Source organism: Protopterus annectens, chromosome 17.part0, assembly GCF_019279795.1.
Source record: "Protopterus annectens isolate FY-2018-M chromosome 17.part0, PAN1.0, whole genome shotgun sequence".
NCBI classification, from domain to species: Eukaryota; Metazoa; Chordata; order Ceratodontiformes; family Protopteridae; genus Protopterus; species Protopterus annectens.
Window position 1 is genome coordinate 789,538,098 of NC_056751.1, and position 13,538 is coordinate 789,551,635.

Consider the following 13,538-nt stretch of genomic DNA (forward strand, 5'->3'; position numbering starts at 1 on the left):
CCCTTCATAAAGTCATTGAGTAGATAGAAATGTATATGCTCACAATGTGTATGTCTTTATCACATAGTAATGCCACTATCATATTTCTTATCTGGATTTCTGCTTGCAGGATGTTAGTTTAGCATATGGGGTTGAGCTCTTGTAACGTGATTTAGATGGGATTACACTACATAGGCAGAGGCATTTATAATGTTATTACACATCAATTGCGGTATCCTATGTCTACTATGTGGTGATGTTTGTGACTCTGCCTTCTCCCCAGGTCATATCTGTAAACAGTCCTGTAGAGATTAGGTTACCATCCCAGTTAGCAAACTAAAAAGTCAATAAAACTAAGTAGATACGGTATACAGTCTCCTTAGTTTGGTGCTTGCAGTTAAACACTGATGTTGCACCTTGTATAATACCTTGTGACTAAAGGACTTTAAAATGACAAATAAAAAAGGTGCGACAAACAAATTGTAATCGAATGGTATGTGCCTGCTTGTTCCATTTAACTTGTTAAACAGTATTTCCTTTACCAAAATGGGGCTGGGGATTGGCATGACAGTTAAGGAGTTTACCTCATAGACACAACATACAGGGTTTGATTCTTACTTGTGGGATAAGAACTTTGGCTAGACTCAAAAATGGCCCACTAGGGCAGATAGCCTAATACTAACCTATATAATTTATCTATTCTGTTTCATTTTTCGTGATGTAGCATCCACTCAAGCTATAGAAAGTTAATTAATTTATTCAGTCATTCTGTAATTACCTGCTTAATCTATCTGAGGGTCACAGGGAGAGATGGATTCTATCTTACCCTCAAAGGGCAAAAGGCAGAGATACTAATCCTGGATGAGACACACATACACTCCCTCACACATAGCACACCTGCCTATAGCACCCTGCAGAACTCACACAGGCATATATATACAGGATGTGCAGACTTTGCACAGATGTTACACAGGCCAAGAACTAAACCAGAGAATAAAAAATGTTGTGAGGTGGCACTGCTTATCACAGCACCACTATTCATATACTGAAATGTTTATACAATATATAACAGAGACTTTAGACTTTGTACAGTGCTTGTGGTATATTACATACCCCTTCAAGGCAAGGGGTAGTTGCGATCACATGGAATAGGCTACTACTGGAATGAGTTGTAGACAGGAAATCTAGAACCATTCAAAATGGCAAGGGACTAGTTAAGAAAAGGAAAGGGGAAAGGAAGCATGGAGGGGAGGCTGAATGTTAAAGTCAGTTAAAGGGCAAACCAAACAGATTAATTGTCTCATTCTGTTAACAGAGAAGTATGCTATATTGTGTTCCTTCATTGTATGGTCAGTTTTACTGTGATTTCAGGACTAAACCTGTGAAATAATGTTCCTGCCAGGAAATTCATCATAGTGGGAAGAACCTGTGAATGGAGCTAGTACCATCCAGCAGAGAGACATGAGATTTGAATCCTACAATTATCACCTGCATCCTGCTGCTGATGCAAGTTACATAACCTCCCAAGTATTTATAAGGTGAATCTGCAAACAAGTAAATGTACCCAGTGAACCTGAACTGATCAGCAAAAATAAAATAAGATGAACTAAAACAGCAATATTGATTTAATAGTAATTAAAGCAGTTTCAGGTATACAGTATATGAAAAGTAATATCTAAAACCAATGCCCTTCAATTTAAGTACATATATTTTTATTCATTCTTTGTCAGCCCAATAAGATTCATTAGGCACAAATGCTGTTTCTGTGAGTAACTTAGAAGTTTGGTCTTATTAACATATTTACTTGAAAGTATAGTATTAATACGTGCCTCTGAGAATCAAATGATGATCTCCTCCATGTCTGATTGAATTTGTGAAGCCGAATCAAACAGTTGGACACTGTTTCATAAATGTCATGTACTGTGTATAGAAAAAGTAACAAAAAGTGTTGAATTTATATTTCTTGATTTGAAGATAAAACACTAAAGATATGTTGAAACTTTTTAATATTTATGTTGGCAGAGTATTTTCCCAACATATTCAAGCTAAAGAGTTAAACAAACAAATCCTGCCACTACATAAACTGACTGCTACATTTGTTGATAGTAATTCCATCTTGTCTTGTGCGATAAACTGAAATATCTGTAATTGATAAAATGATCGTTTTATTATTTATTTTAAATTTGTTTACCGGGATAGTCTGACTGAGCCAGAGGCCTCTTTTCAGTGGAGGTTCGGGGAAGAAAAGCTCCATTACAGATTACAAAGTCACAAGTAGAAATTGTACTTACATAGCATGATAGGTTACAGCATAGCTTAAAGTGTATCAAAACAGGTAGAAATTGTACAAATATGACATGATGGATTGCAAACAAAGGTTAATGTATTTCATTTTTATACAAGACTCAAGTGAAAAAAGTAGAATAGAAGATCACATATATCACATAAACAAATATTGGGGTTGGTGATATAGAAGACAGAGATACACCAAGATAAGTTGAGCAGGAAACAATCGTCAGCAGCTGGATGACCTGCTAGATTATGCTTAAAAGGAGGGTGTGAAGAGAGTAGCTAGGTTAGGGTGGGGGGGGTAAAGGAAGGCCAGATAATCCTGGGATAGTGCAGGAGCATCGCCACTTGCTGATTAGATGATCCTTGAGGAGTCGTTTGAATTTAGAGGCGTTAGTAGTCTTGAGTATATACTGGAGTACGGAGTTCCACGTTTTTGCTGTTTGATTAGAGAACAGGGAGTCTCCAAAACTATTGTTGGCTTTAATGACTTTTAGCAGAAGCTTGTTAGATAACTACAGGTTATGACTGGTTGAATAAGGTTAAACTACTTTATTAAGGGCAGGGCAGTTGTCAGGTTGGTGTATAATGGTGTGGGCAATTGTAAGTTGGTTGAGTGATAGCAGATTTGGTAATTCAAGACATTTTATTTGTTGGAGAGCTGAGCAGTGGTGTGATCTGTTAGGGAGGCTAGTAGCAAATCTAGCTATTTTATGGTAGCAGGCTTCTGGTTTGGTTAGGTCTGATTTTCAAATGAATCCACGGCTGGGGTGCCTTCTGTGTGGAGTCTGCATGTCCTCCCTGTGGTCACATGGGTTTCCACTGGGTGCTCCATTTTCCTGCCACATCCCAAAGACATGCTGTAGGTGGATTGGACACTCTAAATTGGCCCTAGGTGTGAGTGTGTGCATGTGTGTGCCTTCCGTGGAAGGTTGGGCGCCGGGTGGCAACTTGACACAGTAAAACTCGACTGCCAATCATGAGTGGACAGGTCATCCACTGTGGTGACCCCTAAATGGGAAAAGCTGAAAGAAGAAGAAGGAGAAGGTAAAATAGAGAAGAATACAATAGGGAGGATAGCAGATGTGTTCTGGCTGTAGACTGTCTGGAGGTATGAGTGAGGAATGATTGTGCTCTGTACAAAGGGCCAAGTTTGATGTGGACCTTTTTATGGATAGGGCTATGTGCTGGTCATATGAATGACAAAGTAAATATATTCTCAACTGGCCCTCTGAGAAAGAAGGAAACAAAGACGTAGCATTTTGCAGTAGTACTGTTTCTTACAAACTGCACCAGACCCACTGTACTACAATGCAAGTTAATCCCTGAAGTTACTCTGATGTTATGTCCTAGTCTGCCCTTGACAAGCTAACTGAACATGCATTACAAGACCTGAAATCATTGAAAAGCTTGTTAAAGCTCAGGTAGCTCATTCTTACCTCAAGAAACAATCTCTGTGCTGTTTATTTCCAATAAACTAGGAACAGTAGCCAGTGAATGGGATAATAGTTCGACTTATTGTTACACAACTGAATAAGTCTCTTATTTTTTAATAATGTGATCTTCAGATGATCTGACAAGTAAACTTCATTCAGCATATATGAGCATGGAAGAAAAAAGAATAAATATGAAACTGATTATACTGTGGAAAATGTCAAGCCACCTTACTTTCGAAGGAAGATCTACTATCTTGAGAAAGGTGTACTTCCCCCCTGTAACTGAGTATGGGGTGGCTTTCACTGACTATTTGTCCTTGTGAAATGGAGTTATAGATTTATCCTATTTGCTCCTCTAGTGCAGCACCATTCTTTCATCTTAGCCAGAGGTAACTGGATATGTGTGAAAGAAAAACTAATATGTTTATTAACTAGTATACAAATTTAGCCACCAAAGCATCTACAGCCCTGGCTAACACTAAATCTTAGGTCCTCTAGCCATAAGCCTCAATACACACCCATTGCAACAATAAACTTTGAATCTCCAAAATATTCCCTGAAGAAAAGTGATAGGGCTTTCACTTTACTTGGCTCACCAAACTAAGATGTACCACACCCCCTCCCCAAATTAAGGGGCATAGAATACATTAATTTCTTCAGGAAACAGTTACTAATGTTCCACATAACATTAATAAGCCCACATTCTGAGATGCCTTTATCTGTGATCCATTTTTCTACAGTATCCCTAAAATGTGATATTTCATGCAAACCATCTTTGCGCTACATTTGTCACTGTCGACTGCACTGTATTATACCAATTTCTTGTCATATTTCAGTTAGTTCTTATTTCCTCTCTCTCTTTCTGTCTTTCTTTCTCTGTCTGTTGCCTTCCTCCATGATTTCCTTGTTCATAGTTTATCTTTTCTCAATGCACCCTTCTTTGCTAACATCTACTCTTAGATCTTTCCTCTACATTCTGTCATATATACCTATAGGTTCCTAACCCCGTATCATTATTTAACCTCAGCATTATGCACCCTACCCTTCTCGAACCTGCTTACATTCTGACTGTCTAGCTATCCTCCCTCATTATGCACCCTACCCTTCTCGAACCTGCTTACATTCTGACTGTCTAGCTATCCTCTCTCATTATGTGCCCTACCCTTCTTGAACCTGCTTACATTCTGACTGTCTAGCTATCCTCTCTCATTATGTGCCCTACCCTTCTTGAACCTGCTTACATTCTGACTGTCTAGCTATCCTCTCTCATTATCTGCCCTACCCTTCTTGAACCTGCTTACATTCTGTCTGTCTAGCTATCCTGTCTCATTATGCACCCTACCCTTCTTCAACCTGCTTACATTCTGACTGTCTAGCTATCCTCTCTCATTATGTGCCCTACCCTTCTCGAACCTGCTTACATTCTGACTGTCTAGCTATCCTCTCTCATTATGTGCCCTACCCTTCTCGAACCTGCTTACATTCTGACTGTCTAGCTATCCTCTCTCATTATGTGCCCTACCCTTCTCGAACCTGCTTACATTCTGACTGTCTAGCTATCCTCTCTCATTATGCACCCTACCCTTCTCGAACCTGCTTACATTCTGACTGTCTAGCTATCCTCTCTCATTATGTGCCCTACCCTTCTCGAACCTGCTTACATTCTGACTGTCTAGCTATCCTCTCTCATTATGCACCCTACCCTTCTCGAACCTGCTTACATTCTGACTGTCTAGCTATCCTCTCTCATTATGTGCCCTACCCTTCTCGAACCTGCTTACATTCTGACTGTCTAGCTATCCTCTCTCATTATGTGCCCTACCCTTCTTGAACCTGCTTACATTCTGACTGTCTAGCTATCCTCTCTCATTATGTGCCCTACCCTTCTCGAACCTGCTTACATTCTGACTGTCTAGCTATCCTCTCTCATTATGCACCCTACCCTTCTCGAACCTGCTTACATTCTGACTGTCTAGCTATCCTCTCTCATTATGCACCCTACCCTTCTTCAACCTGCTTACATTCTGACTGTCTAGCTATCCTCTCTCATTATGTGCCCTACCCTTCTCGAACCTGCTTACATTCTGACTGTCTAGCTATCCTCTCTCATTATGTGCCCTACCCTTCTCGAACCTGCTTACATTCTGACTGTCTAGCTATCCTCTCTCATTATGTGCCCTACCCTTCTCGAACCTGCTTACATTCTGACTGTCTAGCTATCCTCTCTCATTATGCACCCTACCCTTCTCGAACCTGCTTACATTCTGACTGTCTAGCTATCCTCTCTCATTATGTGCCCTACCCTTCTTGAACCTGCTTACATTCTGACTGTCTAGCTATCCTCTCTCATTATGTGCCCTACCCTTCTCGAACCTGCTTACATTCTGACTGTCTAGCTATCCTCTCTCATTATGTGCCCTACCCTTCTCGAACCTGCTTACATTCTGACTGTCTAGTTATCCTCTCTCATTATGCACCCTACCCTTCTCGAACCTGCTTACATTCTGACTGTCTAGCTATCCTCTCTCATTATGTGCCCTACCCTTCTCGAACCTGCCTACATTCTGACTGTCTAGCTATCTTCTCTATCTTAGGTTGCATAGTTCATTCTGTTCCTTGCCTCTCTTTTCAGTTTCACTTCTACATTATAACTTCTCACTTATTCATTCTTTCCATCAGTAATGTGTACATGGACTGTCCTTCCTGATCCTGTTTCTGTACTCTCCATCTAATCTGTAACTGATTTACATTATTTAATTAATCTAGGTATTTTTCATTACATGTATGGCATACCCTGGTGCTTGATTTAGCTATATAGTTATGTTAATTGACTTCTGCTGACTTTATTTTCTTTCCCTAGCAGTTGATTCAGTTCATGATTGTCTTCATTTCTTTGTTTCAGTGACCTTCATATAGTTGATTATCTCTCGCTTGGTGACCAAGTCGAGGCTGAAGATGTCCATTTGGATCAGTTCACTATCCCAGGTAACAAACAATAAATAAATATTCTCAAGAAGTACAAAACCAGCTTATGAGCAAAATGGTATTTGCAATAAGCCTAAGAAGTTAATATGTTATGCAGAAATTAAATTGAACTAAGCTCAAAATTATACATTCATAGGTTCAGAGGTAGATACTAGGATATTGGCCCAAGGGCCTATGTAAGCCTAGCCAACAAGGTTCCCTGGCTTTCGCCACCCAAGAGAGTTATTTTCCTGTGCCCCTGTTGAGCAGAGCCACAGAAGTGATCCCTGGGATGTTGGGAAATAGGAAATTGACCCCATGGATCGCCTCTGTGGCTCTGCTTGATGGGCACAGAAAAATAATTTTCTTGGGTGGCGAAAGCCAGGGTACCTTTTTGGCTAGGCTTATATAGGTCCTAGTGCCAATAGCCTTGTACCTACCTATGAACCTATGAATTTCCTATTTCCCATCCATTCATCAAGATTTTTCTTGAAGAGTGCTAATGAGGAACTTTGCTTGACATAGACAGGTAGCTTATTCCAGAGTATGGGAAGTCTCTGGGACAGGAATCTATCCCTCCAGCATGTTCTTTTTATTGTGGTGACAAGGTTTAGGTCCCTAGAGCGTGTAGCTTGGAGGGATTGGGATTTCTTTAGGTGTAGCATGTCCAACAACATTCATGATAAAAGTATAACATTTCAAATGATTATTAAAAGTTTGGACTTTCAGAAATACCAGGAAATCTGTGAAGTGAACCATTGACTGTATAGTTTGTCATTTGCAAGCTCTTATAGGTCATAGGTTTATAGGTTGGTACTACGCTATTGGCCCTGTGGCCTATACAAGCCTAGCCATGACAATTCCCTGGATATTTCTTCCCACAATATTTACTTCCCTGGACCCCTGTCTAGCAGGGTGACTGACATGATCCCCAGGGTGAATTTCCTATCTCCCATCCAATCATCAAGGTTCCTTTTGAAGAGGGCCAAGGAGGCGCTCTGCTTGACATGTATGGGCAGTCTATTCCAGAGTATGGGGAGTATCTGGGTCAGGAACCTATCTCTCCAGCATGTTTTGATCATTGTGATGACAAGGTTTAGATCCCTGGAGCATGTGGATTACAAGTGTATATATTGTGGATAGGAAGTTTTTTACAACACAAGCCTTTACAACAATAGTTTTGTGCTACATTGTTTTAAAGCGCATGGATATATTTGGAGTTCTAAATTCATTTAATAATGATTTATTCATGTATTTAAATTAATGCATATTTCACTTATTCTCATTGGATGAAGGTGTGATTGCTTGTGTATTTAATGTGTGATATGGCTGATTTTCACTTACTCTAAAGATGCCATGTGTAATGGTGAAAGAGCTTAGCAAGTGAATTTGTTTGTACCTTGGATTAAACTTTCTGCCTTGTGCTTTGGACGTGGTTCTTTTGTTCATTTTTTTTCTCAGTTCTGTACCCAGTGGGTATTTATTTTGTGGACTTCAGAGAATTAGATGCCAAACAAGAGCAGTCCCAGGACTGAACCTTGAGGTACTCCACTTGTCACTTGTCTGGAGCTGGATTTGGAGTTGGCTACTTTTACAGTCTGGGTTCTGTCAGTAAACCAGTTGGCAACCCATCGAGTGACATAGGGATATATGCCCAGCTTAGTAAGTTTATCTATGATTCCAGAGTAGGGGATGGTGTCAAAGGCCTTGGCGAGGTCCATATAGGCTGTGTGGACCACCTTACCCTTGTCCATGGCTCTAGAGACTGATTCGAAGAAGTCAATGAGGTTCAGGAGACAAGATTGGCCCTTCACAAACCCAAACTGGGTGGGGTCCAGTGTTTGAAGGTTGCCAATGTCTTTGTTTATAAGTTCCATGATAATGCATTCCATGCCCTTGCAGATCAGGCTCATCAGACTGATGGGATGGTAGTTCCCGGGATTCAGGGTGGATCCCCCCTTGTGGAGTGGGATAACTGTAGCTGTGCGCCACTCAGTGAGCATGAAGCCTGAGGTGAGGCTATGATTAAACATGACACTTATGTGAGGAGCCAATTCCTTTTGTAGTTCATGTAGTACACAGCCCGGGATGTCATCTGATCCCATGGATGCTGTATTCTTAGCTTTGGAGAGTGCAGTTTCTACTAGTGTGGCCGTGATTAACGGAATTTGGCAGTCTTTTGCTATTGAGATGGGCCCTTTAGGGGGTGGGAGGGGGGTAAATTTGGCACTAAATCGATCTGCCAGGATATTGGCAATATCCTTGGGATCAGTATATTTAATGCCACTCTGTTGTAGCTCAGAGTAGATCTGAGCTTTGCCATTTAGATTCTTGACATAACTATGAATGCCTTGTGGTTGTCTTTGAAATCTTTGGCAATTTTATTTTCGTAACTAGCTTTTGAGGATTTTATGAGGGATCTCAGCTTCTTACTGAGGCTGGTAAGGGAGTTTTTTGCATCCTGGGATTTTCCTCTTTTTTGCAACAGTTTATTCCTTCTGTTGTATAGTTTGTTTATGGCAGGGGACCACCAGATTGGCTTCCTTTTTTTGGAGGAGAGCATCTTGGTTCAAACTTTCAGACCCCATCTGCATGGGTGCCATGACGTTTGTCACTTATGACTTGAGTAGCATGAAGTTGGCTTTGGAGAAGTTTTTTACGGAGATTTCCTTACTGGGGGGTGGGGGTGGGACATGGATGTCAAGGGTGATTTGCGAATGGTCAGACCTGACCAATGAGGGGGTGACTACTGGTGTGGAGCATCTATCTCCCATGTTGGTAATGACCAGGTCTAGGATATTGGAGCCCCTGGTGGGACAATGGATTAGTTGATCCAGGGTGTTGGAATTTATGAATTCCAAGAACCATTGGGAAAAAGAGTTGGTACCCGAGTAGTTTTCCCATTTAATGGCAGAGTACTTGAAATCCCCCAATATTAGGGTGTTTGGTTGTATCTTAATATTTTCCAGTATGTTTAGAAATGTCTTTGACATAAATGTAGCTGCTGTGACTATGAGGACATGGGTTCAAATTGCAAACCCTGTTCAAGAGAAGGAGACCAGAGAATGGAATAAACTATCTGAAACATTGCTTTACCATTGAGGGTGGTGGAGTATAGGATCCATCGTTGTTTGTTCATTCCCAGTGGAGACCAAGAACCAGCAGGCAGAGTCTAAAGGTACTGGAAACCTTGAAGCTATCCTTTACTGGAAGCCAGTACATGGTAGCATACTCATACAGTCTAATACATTACATACCAGCTACAGGAAGTATTAGACTTAGAAAAAAATGTCATAGCTACATGCATTTATAATAACCCAGCCCTCCATTGGTTTTGCTAATCCCATCCCAGAAAGTTCACAAAAGGAATACAATAGGGAGCAAATAGGTTCATAGGCTCATAGACGATTACTAGGCTAGGGTATATTATCCATGCAGTAATTTCCAGGGATGGTCATCTTTCTAGATGATATTACTATGCATTTCTTGGCACTGAGTCTTAGAATGTAGCACTTGCACCAATTATTGGTCTGTGTCAGGCCTTCTTGGAGGATGTTTGTGTCTTTGGGGGATGCTATGACTGTACTTAATTTGCAATTGTCTGCAAACTTGATCAGACCGAGACCTTTAACACTGGCCTTGACTTCAGAGAAGTAGACACCCAAAAGGAGAAGCCCAAGCACCAAGCCCTGAGGGACTCCGCTAGAGACTGGCCTTTTTGTGGAGGTAGAATTACGTACCCAGACTTATTATGTCCTATCTGGAGACAGCTGTCTGTCCAGCAAGTGATAAGTGGTCTATACCTGGTTTCAAGAGCTTGTCTACAATACCTGAGTGGGATTTTGTGTCAAATGCTTCAGCCAGGTTGAGGTATGCAGTACACAGGATTTTGCCCTCATCCATTGCTTTGGTGATGATGATTGTCTCAAAGAAATTCACCGGGCTGTGTAGATATCTGCCCTGATGCTTGCAAACTGGGCTGGATCCAGCATCTGAAGGTTTCATATGTCATCGTTTATCATGTCCATGACTATTCTTTCCATGGCCTTACATATGAGACTCATCAGGCTTGTGGGTCAGTAGATTCCTGGGCTAACGGATGGCCCACCATTTCACAGAGGGATAACAGTTGCAGTACTCCCTTCACTTGGCATAAAACCTGTTTGGAGGCTATGAATGAATACTGCTTCTAGTGGCCCCAAAAGATCATGTTTCTTGCTATTAAGGAAGCATCCTGGGATGTGATCAAATCCCACTGATGCAATGTTTTTGGCTTTGAAGAGCACATTGAGGACCTGTTCCACAGTGATAGTTGGGGGAGCTATTGTTGGGAGGTTTTTCTTGAGAGGTGTATGAAGCAGGTTAAAACTGCAGCTGAATTTATCTACCAGTAGATTTGCTATATCCTCTGGCTCAGTAGAGGTGATTCTATTTACAATTAGTTCAGCACATTGCTGAGTATTGTCTTTGAGGCTTCAAGCATAGTTGAAGAATATCTTGTAGTTATCCTTAGTCGGGTGGGCTACTTTTACCTCAAATTTGGCTTTAGTAGACTTAATTAGTACCCTGAGTTGTTGATTTAGTTTGACAAGGAAGCTGTTACCTTGCTGGGCATTGCACTTCTATTTTAGGCCATAATTGTCTTCCTTTTGCTGTATAACCTACTGATGTTGAAATTCCACCTGGTGGCATGTTTTTGGAGTTAGTCCTGTGCTTATTTTATATATATATATATATATATATATATATATATATATATATATATATATATATATATATATATATATAGGTCTACCTGAAACCGACACCGGAAGATCAACAATGGAGAAGACCGACAGCTGAGAATCCAACGCTGAGAACACCAACATGTAAAGGTAAGTGTGTGATAGAGATGGACGTCAGGGTCAGGGTGTGGGTAAGGTAAGTGTGTGATAGTGACGGTCTGTAGGGTTAGGGGCGGGTTAAGTGAATTAGGGTTAGGGCGCGGGTCAGGTGAGTGTGCGATAGTGACAGACGTTAGGGATAGGGGCGGGTTAAGTGAGTTAGGGTTAGGGCGCGGGTTAGGTGAGTGTGCGATAGTGACGGACCTTAGGGTTAGGGTTTGGGTTAAGGTTAGTGCATAGATAGTTGTGTATGTAAGGTTCAGTGTAGGTTTGTAAGGTTTTTAGTGTGCTTGAGTTGTGTGTGTGCTTTTTGGACAGGGGATTTGTTTTGTTTGTTGAGTGTTTGGATTGTGGTTTGTCGGGTATGTGACGTTTTGTGTTTCCGAACTTTCAGTTTTGTGGTGTCGGTGATGTCATTGTCGGTGTTTTAGAGCATCGGTGTTGTCAGGTAGACCCTTATATATATATATATATATATATATATATATATATATATATATAAATGTATAGGGGTTTTGTGAATGACTCCACAAAGGCAGCTGTGATTCCTGGGTCTGCGAGAGCTTAAAAATTTTCCAGGGTATCACTTAACAGTAGGAAGTTAATCTTGGAATAATCTTGAAAGTAACCAAAATAACCTCACTGGTGTAAAAAGAGAATCAAAAAGAAAAAATGCCAGAAGACAATGTGCACCAGGAAATGCTTTAAAAAATCAAAGTTATAACTATTTTCATTCGCCCAATTATTTGTGAACTTCATCAGAATAAGAAGAGCTCCACAAACAAGCATCATTTAATAAAGCCAGCTGATGTTCAATTAAAAAAGCAACCAATCGCATATATAATTGATTGAATATTAATCAGAATTAGTGACACACTCCAGCGTAACGACAGAGCAGCATTCATAATCTCAGGCTATGCCCCACAGCAGGGTTGTGATAGTGAGCAAAAGAGTGCATTCAATCAGCATTTGCAAGACCTACTAGATAAAGCAGGACAACAGGAATTGGTGTTGATAATGGGTTACCCAAATGCACATACTGGGACACACAGAACAGGATACGAGAACTGCCCTGGTCCACATGGGTGGGGCAACAGGAATAATGGAGAGGCCATTCTAGACTTCTGTCTAGCAAATGGTTTGATGGTAGCCAACACATAGTTCAGAAAGAGAGACAGTCACAAGATCACATACAAAATTGGCCAATGTGTAACTCAGGTAGACTTCCTCCTTGTAAGGAAAGGGCACCGGGGTAGAAATAACAATTGCCAAGTCATTCATCTTCAGAGAAACAGTCATCCCAATGCACAAACCCCTGGTTATCGTAATCAGCTGCAAGCAGTGGTCAGAGAAATCTCTAAGGTCAACAGATATCAGGCTGAAGACCTGCAGTTTGACTGGAGAGAAACTATATCCATTCAAGGAATTATTCTTGGATCTAGTACCTCAAGAAGAAGAGGAAATAGGTGGAGCTGAAGAAGAATGGCAATAGGTCAAAACAGCATGTGGGAGGACTGCAGAACAGATATGTGGCTGAGCCAGGTATGGAAATAAGGTACATAAGGAAAGCTGGTGGAATACAGAAGTCCAGGAAGTCATCAAAAGAAAGAAGGAGTGCAGGAAAAAGTGGAACATACAAAGGACAGGCAGGGCTAGGAAGGAATACTGATTGGCTAACAAAGAGGCTAAGAGAGGAGTTGCAATAGCAGCGAATAAGGCATCAGAGGCACTCTATCAACTTCTGGAAAGTGACTCAGTAGTTGGCACAAAGAAACTCATCAGGTTGCAAGGCAAAGACAGAAAGATGAGAAGATAGTCAGACACCCTTCATAAGATATGCCAGCAACAACCTGCTCATGAGTCCACAGGGCATCAAAGACAGGTGGAAGAAGTAATTTTTAGTAGCTTCTGAATTAAAAAAAAATGCAGGAGGTATACTGCTGCTGACACAGCCCATTGTGAGAGAGGAGGAGGAGCCCACCACAGA

The 13,538-nt window shown here is 41.0% G+C and overlaps 1 protein-coding gene across 1 annotated transcript in view; it reads left to right on the forward strand.

Annotated features, from left to right (window-relative positions):
• Positions 1–6,603: 6,603 nt before the first annotated feature.
• Positions 6,604–13,538, forward strand: part of LOC122791616 (beta-1,4-galactosyltransferase 3-like) — a 1,219,943-nt gene continuing 1,213,008 nt past the window's right edge. The window contains exon 1 of the mRNA XM_044059417.1: positions 6,604–6,689. The gene's annotated coding sequence lies outside the window, so the exon portion shown is untranslated. The remainder of the gene's footprint in view (positions 6,690–13,538) is intronic.